Below are 23,058 nucleotides of genomic sequence, written 5' to 3' on the forward strand. Positions count from 1 at the left end.
AGCAGAAAGGAAGGATGGAAGAGCTGCTGCTGGGGAAAAAAAAAAAAAAATGACAAGGGAACAGTTTGAAAGACTAGAGATGCTAAGTTAGTTTAGTTGCAGGTGCTCAGAAATTAACAGCAAAGTAAAGAGTTTGCCTGCAAAGAAGAAACTAAGTACCCACTTCAAACAATGAATTTTGTCCTCCAGGACATGCACCCTGGTGTCAGCAGGTATAGCCAGCACAAAGTCTAAGTCCTCTATGGATCCACATATGGGGCAGGTGTGTGGAGGAGTCCTCAATAGAACCTCTCAGTCTCTCTACCCAACTCAGTCGCATCAAGGGTGCACTGGCCACGCCACTTGTGCTGGACCCCGCTAAACCACGGCAAGTTAGGCCACGGCAAAGTTGCACATGGACTACGTCCTATTCTAAAGACTTGGCCTGGAGTTCCCATTGTGGTTCAGTGGGTTAAGGACCTGACTTTGTATCCATGAGGATGTGGGATCGATCCCTGGCCTCACTCAATGGGCTAAGGATCTGGTATTGCTGCGAGCTGTGGTGCAGATCGCAGATGGGGCTGGGATCTGCTGTTGCTGTGGCTGTGATGTAGGCCAGCAGCTGCAGCTCCGATTCAACCCCTAGTCTGGGAACTTCCATATGCTGCAGGTTGTGGCCCTAAAAAGCAAAAAGAGAAAAATAAAGACATAGCCTGTAACACATTCCTGGCCACCCTGCATTGCAGAACCCCCATCACCACGAAATGTACACTCTTATCATTTTTGAAGGAGAAAGTTTTTTTGAAGATAACGTTTTATAGACCCTAACACGGGAGTCTTTGTATGTGGGTCAGGGCCCCATCATATTCCTTGGCACTTACCCTTCTAGTACATATGCCAAGGGCGTTCTGCTACAAGCACATGCCAGGGAGTTAATGCCAATGGCAGGTAGGAATTGGTGAATTAATCTCCCATCCACCTCTCCACTCAGCTGAAACACCGCTGAGGCTTGTTTGAATACCCTCCCAGAATTCCCAGCTGATTGAGCCTCAACTGCCCAGAGCAGAAATATTTTTTACACCCCAGTATCCTCTTTCTTCACTTCCCCCCAGGGCAGATGGGATAAGGACATAAAGACTTCCTTTATGAGTCAGGGTTCTCAGAGAAACAGAACCACTAGGATGTGTGTGCATACACAGATCCATCTTAAGGAGGTGGCTCACGCTATCATGAGGTGGCTCAAGTTCAAAATCTGCAGGGCAGACTGGCAGGCTGGAGACCCAGGGAAGAGCCAATGCTGCTGTTCAAGTTCAAAGGCCATTTCCTGGCAGCATCCCTCTTACTTGGGACGGGGGTAGGGGGAGGGAGGCGGTCAGTCTTTCTCCTGTGCAGGTCTTCAACTGATTGAACGAGGTCCATCCACAATCCCAGTAGGCTTTCACACCTATTCTCTGCTTTACTCTGAGTCCACCAGTTAAATGCTAATCTCATTCGAAAACCACTCTCGCAATCATCCAGAATAATGTTTGACCAAATATCTGGGCATGGTAGCCCAGCCAAGTGGATACATAAAACTCACTACACACCTCCCTTCCTCAGCCCTTCCCACCAATGAGTCCTCAGTCCACCACTCAAATAAACACCCTGTGAATCCTACAGAGGGGTGGGTTTCCAGGGGAGCCCAATGTGAAGACATTGTGTCTTTGGCCAGCCCTGATTTAGAAAATAAATACAAGTTTATACATTTCCACTCCTCTTTCAAAAGCCCAGTGGCCCCTGAAGAAGCTTGGCCCACAGTCTGGGAACCACCTTATCACAGGGGCTGGATTTTAATGCCTAGAAAGGCCCATGCATATAAGCACAGATGTTTCCAGAGACATTGATCAGAATTTTAGAAAGACTGCAGCGTTCTTTTTTCTTTCTTTCTTTCTTTCTTTTTTCCTTGAATCTTGGCAATACCAGATTCAAGCTGCATCTGCAACCTACTGCCGCAGCTTGTGGGAATGCCGGACCCTTAACCCGCTAGGCGAGGCCCGGGATTGAACCCGTATCCTCATGGGAGCCACCACGGGAAATCCTACAGCGTTCTTCAAAGTGATGCCCAGATTAGAACAGGGCTGTCTAAGAAATCCCTCTCCAGTTCGGCGCATGCCCACCCCCCAGTGAGCTAGCACCACCCCCCCCACCCCCGCTGCCCCCACCCAGTGGGTAAAGACCCTCCTCCGAATTGCATCCCAGTGCAGGGAGGCAGCCACGCTTCTCTTTCCAAACCATGCCTTTCTCCAAAGGCTTAGAATATATGCACAAAAGAAAAGATGTTTTTTGACATTCCTAAAAATGCATGATCATATCCTGTGTGGCAAGACGAGACCCAGTGACTCACTGAAGTCATAATCACTGCAAATTGCGGTATTGTTGTCTTCGAATGAAAACTGCCAGAGGACTGGTGCGTCGTGGGCTCAAGAACCCTAGGCAGTCATTTGCCGCATCACGAGACCCAGATCATCTGAAGGAGGAGATCATCTCCTCCTCTTCGGATTTCATTAGCAGAGATCAGGTTAATAAAAAGTTTAAAAGTTGACTGCCTTCCCCCCCGAGATTTATCTAGACCTCCTCCGAAGGGATGAGCCGGGAGTGGCAGCCGACACTCATTTCTCCAGAGCTCACTCTGTCATCTCCCTCTGTGGTCCCCGAAGTCTGCCAATTAAAAGCCTCCTGGATGACATTCCCCTGCCGAAGTTATGCACACATAAATCATGGTAATAAGAGAAGATTGTTGTGTTAACCTTCGTCGTGTAACCCTTTTCCTTTGGTGAGAAGTATGGAAAACATTCATCCTTTCTGGCACAAAGGCAGCAACTTCCCAGCAGATGCCTGGGAGACTCGGCTGGGATGCGGGCCCCTTCCTTGTGGTTACAGAGGCGGTGCCTCGTGCACCAGCAGGCATTACTCAAGTCGAAACCCAGGGCCACGAGGCCATAAACCGGGTGGCATGACGTCAGAGACAGGATGCTCTGAAATAAATGGGGAGTTGGTTCTATCCAGAGGAACATTTTTCCATGTTTAACCAAGCAGAGCTGGAGCTACTACAGAGCACACAGCCTCAAAGGTCAGTTCTTAAGGAGACGGGTTCTGGAGAGCTGAGCCGTGGGCTTTCTGCCGCCGTGGAAGTCACCGCCCACCCCACCCCCCTTCCAAGGTGACTGGGGTTTCGCTGTCAGAATGAGGCGCTGGTGTGCAGCAACTGTGAATTCCACTTTCATGTGAAAGATGACATCCTTGGGGGAGCCCCTGGGAGCAGGTAACCACAGCAGTCATGGACCCAAGATCAAGGTGGCCACCCCTGCAGGGTCACCCGCACTGCACATCTTCATGGCCTGCCCCCCCCCCCCGAGATTCCCTGGAGAGTCGGCTTGGAAAATAAAAAAAAAAAAAAACAAGAGAATTCTTCATCAACTACAGCATAAATATTAATGATGTTTTAATTACTCTATCTACACATTCACTTTAGAAGCTGGTATTCATTGAAAGATTCGAATAATGAAAGTTGAGGCATGAATCGGGCTGCTTCTCTCTATAATGGTGCCTTCATTTTATTAGCTCTCCTAAGTCTGGGGTGTCCCCAGCTTCTGTCTAGGGTACCCCGCCACCTGGATGCAGCCTCTCCTCCTGAGGCTGCCTCATTTTGGCTGTCCCAGTAGGGGCACCAGCCTGAGTCAAACGCCCCCCTCTCTCATCCCTAAAGGGCTGACTCTCAGAGCTGTCACCCAAGCCTGTCTGCCTGTATGGGGCAGGTTTACAGCTTAAAAAATTCCTGGTTCTCATGATGGAAAATAGTATTTTTAAAAAGAAGGTATATATATATGTAGGACTGAGTCACTTTGCTGTACAGCAGAAATTGGCACAACATTGTAAATCAACTATAACAAAAAAAAATCTGGTTCTTTCCTCTCAAATCCTGTATTTCTAAAGGAATTCAATTTGTCTTAGATATGAAATAAAAGTGTGTGTGTTAAAAGGGTTGGTGGGGAAGGGACAGAACAGAATTTCCCTTTTCACTATCTCACGGTCAGAGAGAAAGTTCCCTCTAGTTTTGTAAGCGAGCAGGGCCCTGTGGGGCTCCTGGGCACACAAACCTTTCTGGGTCCTCCATGTCTTGTTTTTAGGGAATAAGCCTCAGCTTCCATGACCTTCCCTGAGTTCCAAAGAGCAGCTGCTCATCAGGGAAGGGAGGAGATGCAGACACCAGGGAAGAGCTGTCAAGAGACAACGGTGCAGCTTTGGGGCAGGGTCCTGGTTCCTCCTCAAAGAATATACATCACAATATCTTTGAGCCCTTCTGCAGAACCAACCTTCCCCCACAAAAAAAAATGGAAAAACTACTTGATGCATCATTCTTTGCTCTGGGATGAAGGAGGACCACCAGAACCAAGTCCTGGGGCCGCTAAACACCAGCTTTGAAAAACAATGCAAGCTTGCCTCTACCCTTGATCCTTATCTGCAGCCCGATTTTCAACCCCCCAAACTAGAAAATCACCTCCTAATCCCTTCCAAAGGGGGCATGGTCTTTAAGGCATTAGCCTACTGTGGTTCCCTTTTGCCTGGTAAAACAGTAAAGCCATCTTTTTCTCCTCCACTCGAAACTCCGTCTCTGAGTTTCTATTCGACAACAGTGGACAGAGGCCGAGTTTCGGCACCCGTTTGTGCTAGAGCAATCCACACGTTCTGTAAACTGTCCCCAAATAATCCTGGTTCCACTGAATTCTTTGCACCTAGCTATGCTGTCATCCCCTTCTCTTATCTCCTGTTATTTTTTCCCCTTCGAAATGTGAAGGAGTGTGAGGCTTTTCTTTTTAACCTGGGGTGGCCAACCTTCCTGGTTTACCTGAAATGAAGGGTTTCCGGGGTGTAGGACTTTCAGCGCTAAAACCAAGTCCCAGGCCGACAGCCAAGTTGGTCGCCTCCATTAAGCAAACATTTAAGTCTAGCGTGAACGTAGCGACACATGACAAATTAAACACCTTTGCACCGTTGTGTCGTGGCAGACAGGGCAGCCGGTTCACCAGGGCGTGGAAAATGGGTCCCACTTGGGAATCTGAGCAGAGGTGAGTGGATGTCCACTGAGAAGACATCCACCTTGTGCAGAAAGACCGAGGCTTTCAGAGGCTGCTGCATGGATGCCAAGGCCGGACACGATGAGGGCTTGGGCGAGGAGAATGAAACGCAGTGGGCAGGGAACAGACCCTCCTCCACGGAGGTCTGGCAAGTGGTTCCCATCCACAGGCTTTCCCAGGTCAGCCCAGTCCCCGTCAGACACACGCAGTGATGTGGAGTGGTGACCTCTCCCCAGCCTGTGTTGCCTGAGCACGGTCCCAATCCAGTCTTGCTTTTTTTTTTTTTTTCCTTTTTACGGCCAAACTTGCAGCATACGGAGGTTCCCCGGCTTGGGATCCAATCGGAGCTGTAGCCCTCAGCCTACACCACAGCCACAGCAAGTCGGGATCCAAGCTGAGTCTTGGGACCTACACCACAGCTCCCAGCAACACCAGATCCCCGACCCACTGAGCAAGGCCAGGGATCAAATCTAGATCCTCATGGACACTAGTCAGATTTGCTTCCACTGCGCCACAACAGGATCTCCCAGTCTTGCTATGTTTAGTGAAATCATATTAGAGCAATTGAGTTCCTGATGTGGCTTAGTGGGTTAAGAACCCGACATGGTCTCTGTGAGGATGCGGGTTCAATCCCTGACCTCACTCAGTGGGTTAAGGATCCGGCATTGCCACAGATGTGGCTCAGATCTGGTGTTGCCGTGGCTGTGGCGGAGGCCAGCAGCTGCAGTTCTGATTTGACCCCTGGCCCAGGAACTTCCATATGCTGCAAATGCAACCATAAAAAATAAAAATAATTTTTTTAAAAGAGTATAGAAACCAGTATACCTGGGCTGTTATAGACCAGAAAAAAATCAGTTTGGGGATTTGTCACCTCAAGAGCCCTGAGACTCAGGACACCTGCAATCTTTCAGACCCCAGCGTATCACCAGCACCTTCACACTGATCCAATGGGCTTGCGGCACGGACATGGGCCATAAGATTGGCCACATTCTGTTCGCCGGGGCTTTCAAGGGAGCCTGAGACGCCTGCGCAAGGCACTATGCGTGCGAGCTGGACTTGGACGTTCTGGGTGAAATCCCTGTTGGGTTTTTCCTTTATGCTTTATGTTGATGTTAGCTGGACACCTGAATTCTTCCATGAATCCCAGCTCCAAACTAGACTTGTCATAGTTTGAAGGGTTGGGCTGGAAGATGGAGGACAAGATTAGTAACAAGGAGGCAGAGGAGACACCACGGAGCGCCCCCTACGGCCAGGCGCGTTGCTGTGCTCTTCTCTCATCACAGCCAGAGGAAAGTGCCATTTCTGTGGACCTGGTTTTTCTATTGTTCAGGCTAAGACATCACCTCCCATAAGCCTCGCACTGATTTCACCATCGTTTTTTTTTTTTTTTGGTTTTGGTTTTGGTTTTTTCCTTTTTAAAAGTTTTATTCAAGTATAATTGATTTACAAGATTGTGATCCAGTTACACATTCACGCACACACATCCCTTCTCTTGCAGATTCTTTTCCCACAGAGTGGATCACAGAATATTGGGTAGAGTTCCCTGTGCTATTCAGCAGGTCCCTGTTGGCCAATCATTCTATATACCTCAGTGTGCACGTGGTTACCAAAGGGGACAGCTGTGGGGCGGGGAAAGACTGGGAGCTGGGGATTGGCCTGTACCGTCATTTTACACGAGGATGCTGCAGGTGCAGAAGGATGCTGTTCCAGCAAGTGGGAGACCCGGCTGCTTTTCTCAGGTCTAATTCCAGAGACAGTGCTCTCACCCACGACCCTTAAGTGCCTTTCTTTTTTTTAGGGGTGCATCCGCAGCATATGGAGATTCCCAGACTAGGGGTCAAATTGAAATTGGAGCTACACCTGCCAGCCTGCACCACAGCCACAGCAACACCAGATCCAAGCCACATCTACAACCTACACCACAACTCACGGCAATGCCAGATCCCCAACCCATGGAGCAAGGCCAGGGATCGAACCCGCATCCTCATGGCTACAAGTCGGATTCGTTTCTGCTGAGCCATGAGGGGAACTCCTTAAATGCCCATCCTTGACCCAATTCCCCAATCTTTTGATCCTCTCCCTACACCCCCCCCCAAACTACAAGGTGCTAGAGATAGAGGATAAGGAAACAGGACTGACCTGATGTACCCAAGAAAGAGTCACATCCAGATGGCCACATGGACCGGGGGACAATGTGGGCTGACTGCCCTGCCCTAGGCAGCTGCACCTTGACCTTGTGACGGCAAGTTCAGTCTCGTGGACCCTGAGGGCATACGGACCCTCTTGGCAGAAGTGGGCAGAGCTCCCCGAGGAGACACATGTCCCATGAGAGGAAGTACCCACATGGAGGGGCAGAGGGTGATCCCTGGGAAAAACACACCGTCACCTCTTTTCTCTGCCCCAGGCCACCACAGCTGATGACCAAAGCCTCGAAGCCCGCGAGGCCTCCCCTGAGGGAGGTCAACACAAAAGCTGTCTTCTCCTTACCCTCGAAGTTTCTCTCACAGTTTGGACCTTGCCTGTTCAGTCTTGGAAATATCTCAAATATGCATATACTGTGTTCTGAAGCGCTTCCACGGACACTATGTATTAGTCACTTTGATCTAATTCATCACGCGGAAAAATCTCCAGCAAGTACCCAGTGTCCTTTCGTGGTGGGGGGGGGGCGGTCAAGATAATAAAAGTCCGCCTACACCCCCTTTCCCACAGCCCCAGCTGTTGGTGCTACAGGATTCAAAAATGTAATTAAAAGAAGACTGTCAATTTCACTAACCGTTGTCAAAAGGGTGCGTCACCCCCTGGAGGAGAGGCGTGCTCCAGTCAATTTCCCCATCCGTGCCAAAGTTTCAGAGAGACCCTTCACTTTATAAATCAACTCACAGCTTAGAACATCCTGGCAGCCCCTTCAAGGAACCGAAGGGAATGACAGAGAAAGAGAGGATAACCATCATAGCTTGACTGGATACAGGTGTTTGCGTTTACAGACGAACCGCAAACGCCTGGATCTTTGACAGGCGTTGATGCTATCAGCGAATCGCAGCTATTATTGGCTCCGGTCGCCAAGGGCTGGGGGGCCTCCCCCTTAGCAACATCTCTGAGGCTGATAACATTTGGCTGAACTTTTCAGATCTTAACCTCCCTTCTGACTTTCTGCAGTCAAACCCGCCTAAACTGATCAGAAGAAGAGACACGCAGTGGGAAGACAAGTAAAATATTATTGACTGGACTGTTTCATGTCTATTAGGAAGAAAGAGCAGAGAGCGGAGGGAGAACCTTACAGCTTGACAGGCTTCAAGATAATCAGGGGAGGAATCAGGGCTGCACAGTAACCCTCTGTGAAGTTGGAAAGCACGGGCTTACGAGAGGTCATTGTTCTGCGAGGAGGAAACAAACGGGGTGCTGGGCCAACAAAGCCAAGATTGCATTCCCCCTCAGGACCCCATTCCTCTTCTGCAGCCCCGCCCCCCACCCCGATCCTACAACTGAGCACAGGATGGAAATCAGAGAGCCGGGTGGTTCCGGAAGAGGTCTCATCCCGAAGGTTTTGGCTTCTGGCCTCAGGCACCTCCCTGCACCTTTGTTCAAGGCAGAGGTGGGACCACACTTTCAAGCAGTGCTGCCCTTGAAGAATTTGGCCTTGGGAGATGGTGTTGTCAGTGTGCATTTCTCTTCCCTGCTCCTTGCCCAGTGGGGCTAGGACTGACTTCCTTGCCTCTCCAAGTTCAAGTCTTTGGCAACTGGTGTATGTGTGCTTTTTTTTGGGGGGGGGGGATGGTGGCTAGAAGGGCTCTGCTTGCTCTGCATGACCCTGAGCTGGGTCATTTGATAGAACACATGCTCCCCACCAAAAAGGACAATCCCCCACTCGATAACCTCATGCAAGGTCAAGCTTGCCATCCTAAGCAGGGACGGAGGTCTTAGACCCTGAACAATGAGGCCATGCCCTGCACGGCCCTCTCTCCTTCCCCAGCCCCACACCCACTGAGACTCACCCCTTGCTTTTGTCAGGTAAGAGCACTAGAAAACCAACACAAAGGCCTCAGAAACACTACCTGGCGTTCCCCACTGTCCTGTGGGTCTGATTCACCACCGAGCCATCTCTCCTGGGGTGACAGGGTGCATGTTTCCCCTGACATGTTTCCACTTTGCATTTCAGCAGCATCAATCTGTACAAACAGTTCACTTCTGGTTGGTCTCAAAGCACCATCCTCGTATTCAGGGAAACAGCTGCTGCCCCTGGAACCATGTGACTTCATCAACTGGAGCTCGGGCCCTGCAGGAGGAGTAGTCAGGGTGACATTTTAGCAAAACCCCAGGACAGGGAGACAGAATCAGGATGGCTACACTAGAATGAACTAAACAGTCCTCTTCTCCAATTTTTTATCCCACATGCAGGGAAACTGAGGCATGGGGCAAGGAAAGAAGAAACACTCGGGTTCATACAGAGGCAGTCACTTGCCCTGTGGTCATGCCCTGTGGCACACACCCCTGCCTCCCAACACACCCAGGCACGTGTCCATCCATCCTCGCTCAACACCCCAAGAACAGAGCCCCCTTCCATCCCCTTCCTGCCCTGCACTTCCTCATTCTTTTTTCATCTCCCTCAGAGGACCTGCCACAGAGCTTTCTAGAAGCCTATTTCCATGATATGATGATGATGATGATTAAACAGCCGTCATTTATGAAGCACTGCACTACACTAGACTCTGGCCTTAGGCCATCATGTGGGTCATTTCATCCAATCCCCAACATGGTTCTGCTCTGCTTTGCATGAAGACAGCTCCAACCCCACCATGCAAGCCTCCCCACCACTGCTCCCATTTGCAGTGGAAACCCAGAAAGGTGAAGCTCACTTCAGCTCACACAGGAGAGCCAGAACTTGAGTCTGACTGTTCCCCCACACGGCCCCCTGCCAGAGCTGCCCCAGGACAGTGTGGGGCTGGCCTCAGGAGTCTCACATCCCCATGTCCATGGCTCTGGCCACAGCTGCCTCCCCGTCCAGTCTCCAGACACTTGGGTTTTGACTCCCTGGAGACCTCTGGGAAATGGACCCCAACTTTCCCCTCCCGTATTCAGCCCCCTGCTGGCTGCTCCTCTTTCCCCTCCGCCAAGAATCTATCTTGGTTCATCTGAACTCACTGCTCTCAGCTGCAGACTCTGGTCCCTCACCTTCTCCATCTTTCCCCTGCCTCCGGCCACCTAAGTTTGAACCCTGCTCCCATCCTCCCGCTCATCCACTAGGCACTATGAGGTCTGCCACCTATAGACTTAGAAACATTCATGGCCATACCTCCCTCCCACCAACCTCACCAAACCACCCTTGTGCTGAAGACAAACCTTCTCTCTCCTCTACTCCAGCCTCTCCATCATCACTGGTGCAAAGCTCTTCCAGCCTAAACAAAGTACCTTTGACCCTCATCTGCTCCCCTCACCTGCTCAAGTCATCCATGACCTTGCTACAGCCAGATCCAATGGTCACTTTTCCAACCTTATCCTGCTGGACTTCTCTGCTGCATGTACCACTCATGATGCTCCCTCCCGCCATCTTGGAACTACCTCCCCCCCTTGATCACTGGCTTCTTTCCACCTCCCTAACCACTCAGGCTCAGTTCCATCCATGGCCTCTTCATCCTCAACATGCTTCTTGATGTTGAAGTTCCCCAGGCTTCCACTGACAATCCATCCTGCCTCTCTCCACACACTCTCCCCCCTCACAGCTCTTTCTGCCTCCCCAGCTTCCACCCCAATCTTTTCCTATAGGCTTCCAGCTTAGGTCCAAACAGGCTGGACATGTCAAGTTGCCTTCAGAAAAAAAAAAAAAGTGTTCATAAAGGTCCAGTGGCTATGATTTTTTTTTTCATGATGATCTGATAATCTGGTTTTGGATTACTAGCTAGGGTAATTGACTTGGGGATAAGGTGTGCTGATAACAACCAGAGGTGGGGGGTTCCCACCATGGCACAGGGGGTTAAGCATCTGATTGCAGGAGTTCCCATTGTGATGCAGTGGAAACGAATCCAACTAGCATCCATGAGGATGCGGGTTCAATCCCTGGCCTCAGTCAGGGATCCAGCATTGCCATGAGCATGAGCTGTGGTGTCGGTACAAGATGGGGCTCATATCCTGCGTTGCTGTGGCTGTGGTGTAGACTGCCATCTGTGGCTCTGATTCAACCCCTAGCCTAGGAACTTCCATATGCCTCAGGTATGGTCCTTAAAAAAAAAAAAGAAGAAGAAGAAGTATCCAACTGCAGAGGCTCAGGTCACTTCGTAGGTGTGGATTCAAACCCCAGCCCAGCACAGAGGGTTAAGGATATGGCATTGTTGCAGCTGTGGTATCAGCTGCAGTTGCGGCTCTCATTCAGTCCTGGGCCCAGGAACAACCATATGCTGTGGGTGTGCCATAAAACTTTTTAAAAAGGGGAGGGATGCATCCAAGTCTGGGTCATTGTATTTCTGATGTTGAATTAATGGTTAGTTCCCCCAGCACCTGCAAGTGATGAGAACATATCAGCTCTGATAACCAGGCTCTGCCAAGGGTGAGACCTTGGACTTTCAAAGAAGGATCAGAGTCAGCCACTCTTCCTTTCCCCGAGGCCACATGGCTATGTCCATCTGTCCTTGCTCTAAGCCAGTCTCCACTTGCACCTTTTCTGAACCTGAGCCCATGATTTAGAGAGAAGTCGAGCATTGATGATGAGCAGAGAGGGCCCCAGCTCTTCTGGGCTCAGTGTTTCCAGGGCACAGGTGACCATGGGGTGGCTCACCTTCGATTCACAGGGCAAGCCCTCGTTTACATACACTGCACTGAAAACAGGGCAGCCCCTGTAGCTGTGCGATGCCACAGCCTTGGAGTGGGGTTAAGAGAAGGCCTCTAGGAAGGAGGATCCTCCTTTTCTTTTTTTAAAGGGCTGCATGTGGAAGTTCCCAGGCTAGGGGTGGAATCAGAGCTGACCACAGCAACGCCAGATCGGAGCCACATTTGGGATCTAACCCACTGAGCAAGGCCAAGGATCAAACCCATATCCTCATGGATACTAGTTGGGTTCTTACCCCACTGAGCCACAATAGGAACTCTGAGGACCCTCTTTAAATAGGTTTAATTTGCTCAATTCTCAAAATTGTTGTCCCTGATTTACAAAGACCTGAATGTGCAGGTGATGGATAGTCATTGCTTCTCTCTGGCCCAAATCTTAGAAGCTCCATCCGGGTCTAAAAACACAGAGGGGGTGGTGGGCACAAGTCTGAAGCAGGAAGCCTGCATCAGTCCCCTGCGTCAGTCACTCGCTGGTGACTTTGGGAAAGTGGGCTGATTCAAAGTTCTAACATGAGTACATCAGGGACAGGGTGCAGCCAGTGGGATGGGGTCTTCAGAGTCCTCCCCTGGGCCCTCCTCGCGTGTGTCCCTCTGCTGGTCCCCCAGCCACACCTGGATGCTTCTCACTTTCCAGGTGACTGCTCAGAGAGGACTTCCTGCCACCCATGCTAGTGTAGCCACCAACTCCTGTCCATCTCCAAATGATGGCTCTGCTTTAGTTTCTGAAGACGATGGGAACATGGAATTTTTCAATGTTGTTCATTGTATTTCTCATTTATTATCCAGTGCTCTGAAAGCTTGAGGTCTCTCTCAGTCACTGAGGTAGAACGTGCCTGGCTCACAGTAGGTCCTCAATAAACAGCCACTGAATGGAAGAATGAAAGCAGAGTGAATTGACATCCTCCATCCGAGGCTGGGGCGGCCCCTGGGCTCTCCAGGGCCTGATCCTCGGGTTTCAGTGGGTGCTGCTTCTTGTTGCTTTCTTCCTCCAATCATTTGGCTGGGGTTCCTCTGCTGGACACCTTTCCACTTTGGAGTCAGGGAATGGAAGACACGTCTGGATCCCACGGTGAACCTGAGCCCCTTCAGAAGAGCCAGTCAGGAACCATACAATCCTCCTGGTGCCCAGGGTCCCCAAGTCTGTGTCTGGTTGTTCCACAGATGTTACACCCAAACCTCCAGCTGGACACAAGCCCTCGACTGTCCATTCTCAGGGCCCCTGGCCATTCTGTCTCTCCACGGGCACTGCAGCCCCTGGAGGGCTAAGCTGGGCACAGCTTGCTCAGCATCTGGAACAGAACGTGCCCCTAGCGCGTGCTGCGTAGATCAACAGGCCACCTTGCTCAGCTGAAACAGACACACACCCCGGAAGAAAAAGAAGACATGGGAAAAATAAAAGAAAAAAGTAGTTCAAGGGAGTGCCCATGGTGGCTCAGTGGTGAGGAACCCAACTAGGACCCATGAGGTTGCAGTTCAATCCCTGGCCTCGCTCAGTGGGTTAAGGAGCTGGCCTTGCTGTGAGCTGTGGGGTAGGTTGAAGACGCAACTCAGATCTGGCATTGCTGTGGCTGTGGTATAAGCTGGCAGCTACAGCTCCAACCAGACCCCTAGCCTGGGAACTTCCATATGTCGCAGGTACAGCCCTAAAAAGACAAAAAATAAAGTAGTTTGGTGGGGGCAGAGTGGGGGAAGTCAAATATAGAAGCAAAGAAAGATCAAGGGGGAAAATTCACTAAGATCTTTCCGAAAAAACTATCCGCAGTATTCGAGGGAGGGGGGCTCCGGGTTGAAGGGGAATCAGCGCTGTCCACTTGGCCTGGACAGTCTCACCTCGCCCCTCTCTGCCTTCGCTCCACGGCAGAAACCATAAGAGGATCCATTCCAGCTGGGATAAGCAGCAGACCAACCCTAGAAAAATCCTCCGCAGATGCAACAATGGTCATCAGAGCAGTGCCATTCCCAATCTTGAGGAAATCGAGGCTGTTCTGGGTCCCTGCCCGGAGATTTAGCAAGCACCCTCAGAAGACCTCCATCTGGCAGAAGATGGCAGGAAAATGCCTTTCTCTCCCTCTCCTGTCCTCACTGGCTCTTAGTCAAGCATGGCCTCCCAGCTCCACCTTGGCCTCTTGGGACCTGAAGTTGTATCAAGGAGCCCCATGCCTCCCCTCTGATGGGCGGGCAGAAGAGACAGCCAAGGTCCCCCACTCGACATTGTCCAGAAAGCTGAGGTAGACTTAACTGACAACAGAAGGGGGCGCCAAGGGTCCCCTTCCATCTCTGTGGACCACACCAAGGTTCAAGTCCAAACCCACAGCCTAGACGTTTCTGGAAGTCCCCATGGCACTCCCTTGGCCACTGAGAGCCTGCCTTTTCCTGCACGTTTCAAAAGGGCTTTTCATAAATGCAGACGCCTTCATCAGCAAGCCTGCATTTATAAACAGTTACTCTTATTCAGGAAAGCCGAGATGAGCAGTTTTATATAAAAGTTACATCTCCATTTAAGAAAGAATATATAATTCCACATTCTACTGTCCCTCGAACTTTATTCCCGTTTATGTAGATCTTAATACAGTTATATAGTCGCGGGGCTAACGTCCCCTCCGGATGGTAATGAGGTCCTCTCGAACCCTTTAGCTGCTATAAAGTATGCAGAAGTTAAATGCACAGATGGAAAAAAATTTGTCTCAATTTTATACTTCTGCAAAATGGTAATTTTGTACTTAAAATGTACAAGATGGATGTTCAGAAATATAGGCTGATAGCCTAAATTATATTTGGTCATAATTTATGTAGTACAGTCCCAAAGAGATACAAAAAGGCAGAGCATAATTTATCTGCTGGAATCAGCGATAGCTTTGCTAAAACTCCCATTTAGTCCATCCCCCATAGTTTTAAGCAGCCTCCGTCCTCAGGGCTCACTCTATTTAAGTTCCCCATACTGCTGTTTGATCACATATTGTAGTCTATAATTTGCCTATCATCTGAAGCAAATTTAGGTCCCAGAAGTTATGATCTCTACATAGCAACCACTTTATTTGGTAAATGCAAAATATTTATTGCAATATAAAAACCAGATGAAAATAAAATTCCTATAATCATTGGAACATACACACTCTATCATCAGGGCGCATAAGGACCATTTGGGAAGAACTAGCGTGTTGCCTAATACAATTAACTTTGGACACGTACTGGAATTTGCTGATACTTAGGAACCAGGGAAACTTGTTCTCCAGCATCCCTTTCATCTTGCCGATGGCAGGAAACACCAAGCATGGGCTCTAGAGAGAGTTGCCCTGAAGGAAATTAGATGAAAGGCGAGAGTCAGGTGAGTCACTGCTGCACCTTGGTTATGGAACGGAATTGCCAAGTAGAAACGAACCACTTGGTGAGGGCACTGCTTTGGACAGGTTCACCCCTTTCAACTAGGGACATGGACCAAATAAGGGACAGTGACCAGAACCCCATCTTTGAGCCAAGATTAGTGAATTCCTACATGGATCGAATGACTTGGCTTCTTTGAGCTGCCTTTCAATGCCAGTCTTCACACACCTCGAACTCCTCTTTGTGTTTCCAATATATCCCCCAGGAGATGTTCAGCCTACAATGTACCTGTGACGCAGTCTAACAAAAGCTCCCCTGAAAAGCAACTAGCTCTTCAAACAATGTGGGGAGAGGCAGAGAAAGGACAGACCCCCAAATAGAACAGTCATCTGAAAACCATTCAGGTCCCCAGAGGACGTCCACTGATTGATAACAAAGCCCCTGTTGAGTGCCCGCACAATAGATTCTCTTCCTCGTAACAACCCTGAGAGGTAGAGCTCACATCATTGGCATATAAATTAAGGCCCAGAGAGGCTGCCCAGTCAAGAAAGGGGTCCAAGTGAGACCAAGACCCAGGACTGATGCCATTCAAGCTGGTAGCCTCATCTAATGAATTTTTCCATAAACCAACACAGGACACCAGGCTTTCCAAGGCACCTATGCAAGGCTATTGCTTCGATATCCTCAGATCTCACTCCGCCCACCTCAACCCCCTTCCATCCAGCCCTCAAGGTTGCCTTCAGCTGAGGGAAGATGAAATAGAGTTCTGGATGCATCTCCCCGATAAAAACTTCAACCGAAGCCTCATATATTTTGGAGATACTAAAGATCTCATGGCTCTTTGAAGATGAGTGTTGGTATTAATCATTGCGGTTGTTCAGATTATTTCCTCGTTTTTAACATCACCCAAGCCCTCCCACCAAAGCGGCACCTTTTCTATGTCCCATCCAACCCCTAAAAGATGCCCTGGATTTCTTCAGATACTTCCTTCCTTCTTCCTTGCCACTTATTTCCCACTCCAGCTACTTATAATTTATCTCCTTTTCAAATCCTTTTCACCCCAAACACACTTAGACACCTATTTCCTAGAATTCTGTTTAAATCCCAATATTATTTTACCAGATCTATTTTAAACACTCTTTTTCCCTACATCTCACTGAAAAAGAGCAAGAGAGAATGACCCCCAAAGAAACGCACAACCAAAAATTAAAAAGGGATATACCTTGGGCTAATGTGACCCCTGGTGCTGTAATTGTTTCAAGCCCAGATAGAAGCTGGATAAAGTCTCAGAGAGGGAAGGAGCTCTAAAGCCCAGGAGGTGTTCTGCAGCAGGGGAGCCACTGAGCCTCCGAAAAGACCAGGAATACACCAGTAAGGAGAGCAGCTAGGTCACTATTTGAGTCTTCCTTAGTAGCATGTGAACAATGGGCATGATTTCAAAAGACAGTAACTCTTGCAATCAGGTGCATTTTCAAGAATGGGACATAGAGAACCATCATAAGGAGTCACCAAGGCCTCCTCCAGCCTGGGAGAGAAAGCCTGGAAGATGCGTCTATGGGAGGCAGATGGAGTTCATTGGTCTGTGGTCTGCCAATCAGCTCTCCTCCCCGGGGAAGAAGGAGAAAGAGCAAGGGGACACACTGCCTTTTGTCAGGAGCCGGCATCTCGGGCACGTGGCATTTGATTTGCCTGCTCTCTTTTTACCTTCAGGCCATCCTGTGAGTGGTTGCACTGCACAGCTTCAGCACAGGTGCTCTACTCTAAAGGCCAGCTACTTTCCCAAGGACACACACACACACACACACACAGATCACAATCAGATAGAAATGCTACCACAGAGGTTAGTGCAGAAGGAGAAAGCACTAACGATACCTGGTGGGCGGGCGGAGCAGGGAGAGACCACAAGGTGAATCTTGCAGTGATGGGGTGGTATTTACGCGCAGAGATCCTAAGACCTCAATAAATAACTGTCAGTGATCACAGTCCAAGGACGGGATGGAAGCACAAAGGCCCAGAGGAGGCAGGCTTTAAAACCCCACAGGAAGTGCTTCTCCAAAGTGCTGAGCAACAGGCCTGTTGTCACCTTCTCCGGAAGCATTCAAGGTGGCCCTGCCTCCCGCCCCCCTGCAAGCCAGGAGCTCTTGACATGCAATATTGGAGAGTGCCCGGATGGGAAAGGCACCACATAAAATCAAATTCTCTTCTATTTTAAGTTGAGTGGTACACCGGTTCAGCTTTAAAACCTCATTTCTTAAAAAGTTTCAAGGGAAAAAAAAATGTCCCTTTGCAATTGGAATCGAGTCCACATAAATTAACAGGCCAGCTCTGCGTATTCATCTTTCAGAACTTTCCTTGATTGTTCATTTTAATCAAGCGGCCCACATTCTTTGACTTTTCATCCTTCACTGCCCAGAATGATGCACTGAGGCTACGGATGACACGCAAATGTTAATTTTGTCCAAGTTCAAACATCGTCCAAAAAGGGCCTATTTTAAAAACTGCTTGGCAAACACCGGCTGAAAATGAGGATGAACAGAATCAAACACCCCCAAGAAATGCAGAGGAGAGAAAGCTCTGGTCTTCTGGGAACTCGCACGTTTTCATCTCTAAATGCTCAGCCTCTCCAAGGCCAAGAGGAGAAGCACCAATTTCTAGAGCCAGAAGGGAACGCAGACATCATCCCAGCCCTGTAAGGTCATTCTGCCTGGTAGGGAGGGATCAGCTAAACCTTGGTCATGGAGCCTTTTGTAAATTGTGAAGCCCACACGTTTCAAGTCTTGTTGTCATTGGTGAGGTTTCAGGAAAAGCATAACATGTCTCTCTCTCTCTCTCTCTCTCTCTCTCTCTCTCTCACACACACACAAACACAACTAACAGGCTTATCTGAGACCTCAGGTGCCTCTTCACCAACCACCTGCTACTCCTATCCTGTCTCCTCATCCTGGGAGGTCACCATGGCTTAGGGAAGGACACAAGTGACAACTGCTTAGAGAGGCTACAAAAGGACCTGCGTGCTTGAATGGGGAGCATCATCCTAGTTCTTTTCTAGAGCTTGTCAAAATCATAAAAATGTGCAAAGGGGTCTGATCAAGCAAGATTCAGTCTCACATCCGGTAGCCATTGAGTAAGCACCTACTTTTTTTTTTTGGCCACCCCACCGCATAAGGAGTTCCCAGACCAGGGGTCAGATCTGAGCCGCAGTTGTGACCTATGCTGCACCTGCAGAAACACCAGATCCTTTAATCCACTGTGCCGGGCCGGGGATCAAACCTGCATCCTGGCGCTGCAGAAATGCTGCTGGTCCTGTTGTGCCACAGCAGGACCTCCTAGTGAGCACCTACTTTGCCAGATATCTGTGCATGTGCTGTGTCACTTCATACACCCCTAAATTAACCAATCAATTAACATCATTACAGTCAGAGTTTTCCTATGAAAATAGAATGGAGCAAATCTTGCAAGCAAGTGGGACCCCCTTAAAAGCTCTGAAACATGGTATAGACTTAGTGCCTCCCCATTCCTCTCAGTCACTTTCCATTGAAGTCTTGTGTTTTATTGTCCTCATATTTCTTCGGAGCTGAAATGAGCTGGAACATCATCTGTGTGTTTGTCCCTGTCCTACACAAAACTCCATCAGAAAAGAACCCCCTGTATCAACCACTCCTGCATTGCCAGAGCGCGCAAAGAATATCATTGAGTGAATGAATGGATGAATGAATGAATTCTGGTCTGTTTTTCACCAGGATTCTCCAAAGCAAGAACATGCTGTGAAAAGTGCCCCCCCCACTGGCCCCCAGCAGAGATGACAGGGGCTTGAGGATCCCCAAGACTTGGAGAATCATGTGACAGCAACATGACCCTAGAGAGTAAACCCAGTTGAAGGCTGAGGTCCAGGAGTCTCGGTGGCCTTGCCCCTAGCACGCCAGCATCATGTGAACAAGCCATCAGCAGTGACGATGACGGGGCTCCGCAGCCCATCAGACGAAACTGTTCACCGTGGCAGCCCATCCTCCGCACGAAGAGGAGAGACACTTCCACGGCGACGTCAAAAAAAAAAAAAAAAAAATGACTCCAGCTATTCCCTGCACGATAACAGCTGATCTTGAAATGCAGGACGTGTTGCATTTGGCTGATCATCACTGCGTTCTGTCTCTTAACCCAAGATGTGTTAAGTGTCGTCATTTCCTCTGGGGATGAGAAGATCTGGGGTTAACAACGTTCTCTTTTAAAAATTCATAAAGGTGCAAACACACAGCAGTGCATCCCGTGGCTGCCCACAGTAAGATGCCAAGGGAGAAAGAGGGGAAGAAAAAAAAAAAAAAAAACAACCACACCACGTTTCCCCCCACAGGACACTTGGCAATTAACTCCAGCTATGTCAGCAATTTTTTGAAAAATGTCCTAAACGTGGAGCAGGCTTATCCTCACCATATGAAAGACAAAACAACTGCAGTGATTCTCCCATGCATTACAATGTGTGTGTCTTACTTCTTAACCAAGCCGCTAATCACGCAAATTATTGCAACTAATTACATCTGAAGGTCTAATTAATTCCTTCAGTACCACATCATTTAGTACGCATTCACAACACAGCACCTGTTTTGAAAATCCTTGCAGTTAATTTGTTTATAAACAAACACTATTTGCATAAAATGTTTAATGAATGGTTTAACAGTTAGTACAATACTCCCATTTTGTCTTCCTAGAATCGAGGTCATCAAAGGCCACGATAAATTAATTTTAAACTATACAAATTAATTTAAATAGAATGTGTGAATTTCTCATTAATAAAGAAAACATTTCCAACATGTTAATTAATATCTCTGTAACAGGCTAATTACTCCCTGCCCAACAAGTATATCTTACAGGCAAACCTTAAAGATTTGGGGGGCAACGGGGGTGGGGACAATTTTAAAGCTGCAAAAAAAAAGTGCAATAGAAAAAACAAAGGCCCAGTTCTACTGAGGGATGGACGGTTTCGGGCAGGCAAACCAGCAAAAGAAACCACCCCCTTCCACTATTTTATGGATACGACACATTTTAACCAAGAAAGGGACGATTAAAAAAAAAAATTCTATCATCACAGAGTCTGCAAAGATGGCTAGAGGATGTCTGCCTTCTGGTGGAAACATGCAATTAAGGAAAATATTAGTTCTTTGGAAAGTGAAGATCTCTCTCGTGAATTTAGGGCCTAGGGCCTGTATTTGTGCCCCAATGGTAAATACGGATTTCATTCCACAAATCTGCATCTCAGCACCAAAATCCAAGGCACGGCCATCATAATTTTCCCTGGGGCAGCCCCTGGAAAGACCCTTCGTGTAGAAACAAAAGAGGGATACCATCATCCCTCGGCATCAAGCACAGCCCTTGCAAGAGCCATCGCAGAAATATGTTCGCAACCCTAAAGTTTGTTTCTGATTTGCAAGCATTTTCACATTTGATAAGCACCTGTTGTAAATTTACATCCACTCAGGAAGTATTCTTACAATAGGAAGCGGAGCATTATAAAGCATATTTATATTCTTACCCTCGTGCAGTGTTGTGGCTTAACGCACAGAGTGATGAAATCACTGGTTACGCGGGACCCAGCGGGGATGCACTGCATCGCCTGGTTCTCTAGGCATCGCCCCCGAGAGGAACCGCCCAGCCCTTCCTCCTGGAGAGAGTTTTATCGGCACTGATCAGCAAACACTTGGTTTTTTGCCTTAAGTCCATTAAACTCAAAGTGTGTGTGTGTGTGTGTGTGCGCGCGCGCGCGCGCGCGCGCACATTCGCAGAGGCTATGGGGTAGAATGACAAAGAGAAGCACAAATACAGACTTCACTCTTCCTTGGGACCTGCCAATACAGAACCAAGCAAACAAGGGAAAAATAAGTCAGAGCCTCATCGCCATAGCACCAGGGAAAAACAGGCACTTGTCCAGCCTCTGATGGAATGCAGATTTCCAGTCTGATGCCACTGCCCAGAAGAAGACCCACTGGCCACCTTGACCCTCTGTCCTCACGTTTCTTTGGGGGAGTGTGAAGAATGAAACTATCCCAGGCAACCCACTGCCAGGCTGCCCTGGGAGCCCGCTGGGCTGTGAAAACCACCTGGCTTGGCTCTTTTGCCAGATCGATGGCAGCCAGCATCGGTGTCCCTGGGGACATGGGGAGGCCTGACCACACCTGGGTCTCGCTGCCCCCTTGGCTCCACTCGAAGCAAGGCATTTCCCACAGCTCCCAGGCACTGAAGGCTGATGCAGGGGAGTGAGAGATTTCAGAAAAACCAGGCGCGTCCCACTCTTTTAAAACTCTTTTGATTCTTTCCAAGTTTCCCACCAACAGCCCCACAATAAAAATAAGCAGTTGAGAGGCAAACATTTCAAGAGGACAGGCCATGATGAGAAGAAACAAGCTCTTCCCCCTCAGGACATAGATATAAGCTGCTCCACCTCTAAAAGACAACCGACCAAGGGCCCAAAGTCAGGCTTGGCTCCTGAGCTCAGGATTCTCAGGCCCTCTCCGTGTTCACTTCTCTTTTTGAAAAAGACACTCAGGAAAGTCACATGGGGGGTGACAGAACAACCCGGGGTAGTAGGTGGGGGGAACGGAGGTGCTGGGGTGCAGGGGGCAGGCACTCTGCAGGGGGAGTGGACCTGGGGCGGGGAGGAGGGGGCGTCAGAGAGAAAGCTTCCAGCCCGGAGCAAGCAGAAACAGGCCCTTGGATCTGTGATAAAAAGTCACAGCGCCCGCAGCCAATTACCAAGCCGGCTGCGGGGCACAGCTAGGCCAAGTGGAAACCCCACGTGTTCCCGAACTTTTCTCAAAGTCCCTGGCAGCGTCCCACCTAAAGTGTCCAGGTGACCCACTCCTGCAGAAAGCCATGCCCAGATCTGGAGCCTTGGCTCCTGCTCACTCCGTTAAAAATCGCCAGCGTTTCGCAAAGAAAGGCGATCACCCTGTGAAAAATTATCTTTTAAAATGGAGTTTAATTTGCATATAAGGAACGAGAGATTTATGACGAGCAGCGGCGTCCAGTACTGCATCTGCCTAGCATCAGTCGTAATTTAGATTGTTTGTGACTGATCTTAAATTCTAAAGCTGGGAGAAGATGAAGTACTCTGTTGCTGTATTATTGTCAGGAGTCTAAGACTTACCAGAGATTTATTAGTAATCTTATCACAAACATGTCTCAAGTTTTTGCTTTTAATATGTGCCAAGCTCCTCTGAGGAATTTTCCCTACTGCAATTATATTCCTCAATGCATGCATTCTGAAGCTGAGTTGATTTCCTTCCCAAAATAAAGCGACCTATCATTACACCACAGCAGCCCTGGTACATTTTTCCTCTGCTACTTAATAATCAATGTATTCATCATTAAAATCTGAGCCCCGAAGCCATGGTTTTTAGCATATTCTAATGACTAGCGACTTGCAAATTACAATGACCTTTCATGTACATTCCTTAAGCACCTTGTTCTAATGTGTACTGTATTTATAGTTTGCCAATACAAACTAGCCAAAGATTGGATAATTACTGTAATCTATTAGCTCGATTGCTTTCCCTGCTCATTTATAGCATGTGCCACGCAGGCCATTTTCAAAAGCTGGCCTATCTTTCATCTCCCGCAAGCTCAGAAAGTAAGGAATACTTCATCTTCACAACATACACACTTAGGAACGTCTGAAGAGCGGCCCATCTCAGCTCAAGGAGGTTTCAAAAATAAAGAATCTTCCTTCCTATTAGTGTCATCATGCTATTTGTGACTGACAAAAAACACCGCTCCAAGAGTGTAAACTTTGGCTGAAGAATGTCAAGGCTGGTTCCATTTTCTGCCCATTACTCTGACC

At 48.8% G+C, this 23,058-nt stretch overlaps 1 protein-coding gene and 1 long non-coding RNA gene across 4 annotated transcripts in view; both read right to left on the bottom strand.

The window, feature by feature from the left end:
- LOC110261352 (uncharacterized) overlaps positions 1 to 23,058 on the bottom strand; it is a 600,020-nt gene that overhangs the window by 319,317 nt on the left and 257,645 nt on the right. Inside the window, exon 6 of one of the 3 annotated variants that reach the window (XR_014805974.1) lies at positions 9,146 to 9,366. The exons of the other annotated variants lie outside the window; for them this stretch is intronic. The gene's annotated coding sequence lies outside the window, so the exon portion shown is untranslated. The remainder of the gene's footprint in view (positions 1 to 9,145; positions 9,367 to 23,058) is intronic. 3 annotated transcript variants of the gene reach the window in all.
- On the bottom strand, positions 14,940 to 21,064 carry LOC146402318 (uncharacterized). The gene is made up of 2 exons (XR_014805976.1): positions 20,755 to 21,064; positions 14,940 to 19,414 (listed from the first exon to the last, which is right to left on the bottom strand). It is a non-coding gene; the product is annotated as an uncharacterized LOC146402318 (long non-coding RNA).

Source organism: Sus scrofa, chromosome 6, assembly GCF_054392235.1.
Source record: "Sus scrofa isolate SSC_HxYL_T2T_F1_AM1 chromosome 6, Sscrofa_HxYL_maternal_Yorkshire_Landrace_v2.0, whole genome shotgun sequence".
NCBI lineage: Eukaryota > Metazoa > Chordata > Mammalia > Artiodactyla > Suidae > Sus > Sus scrofa.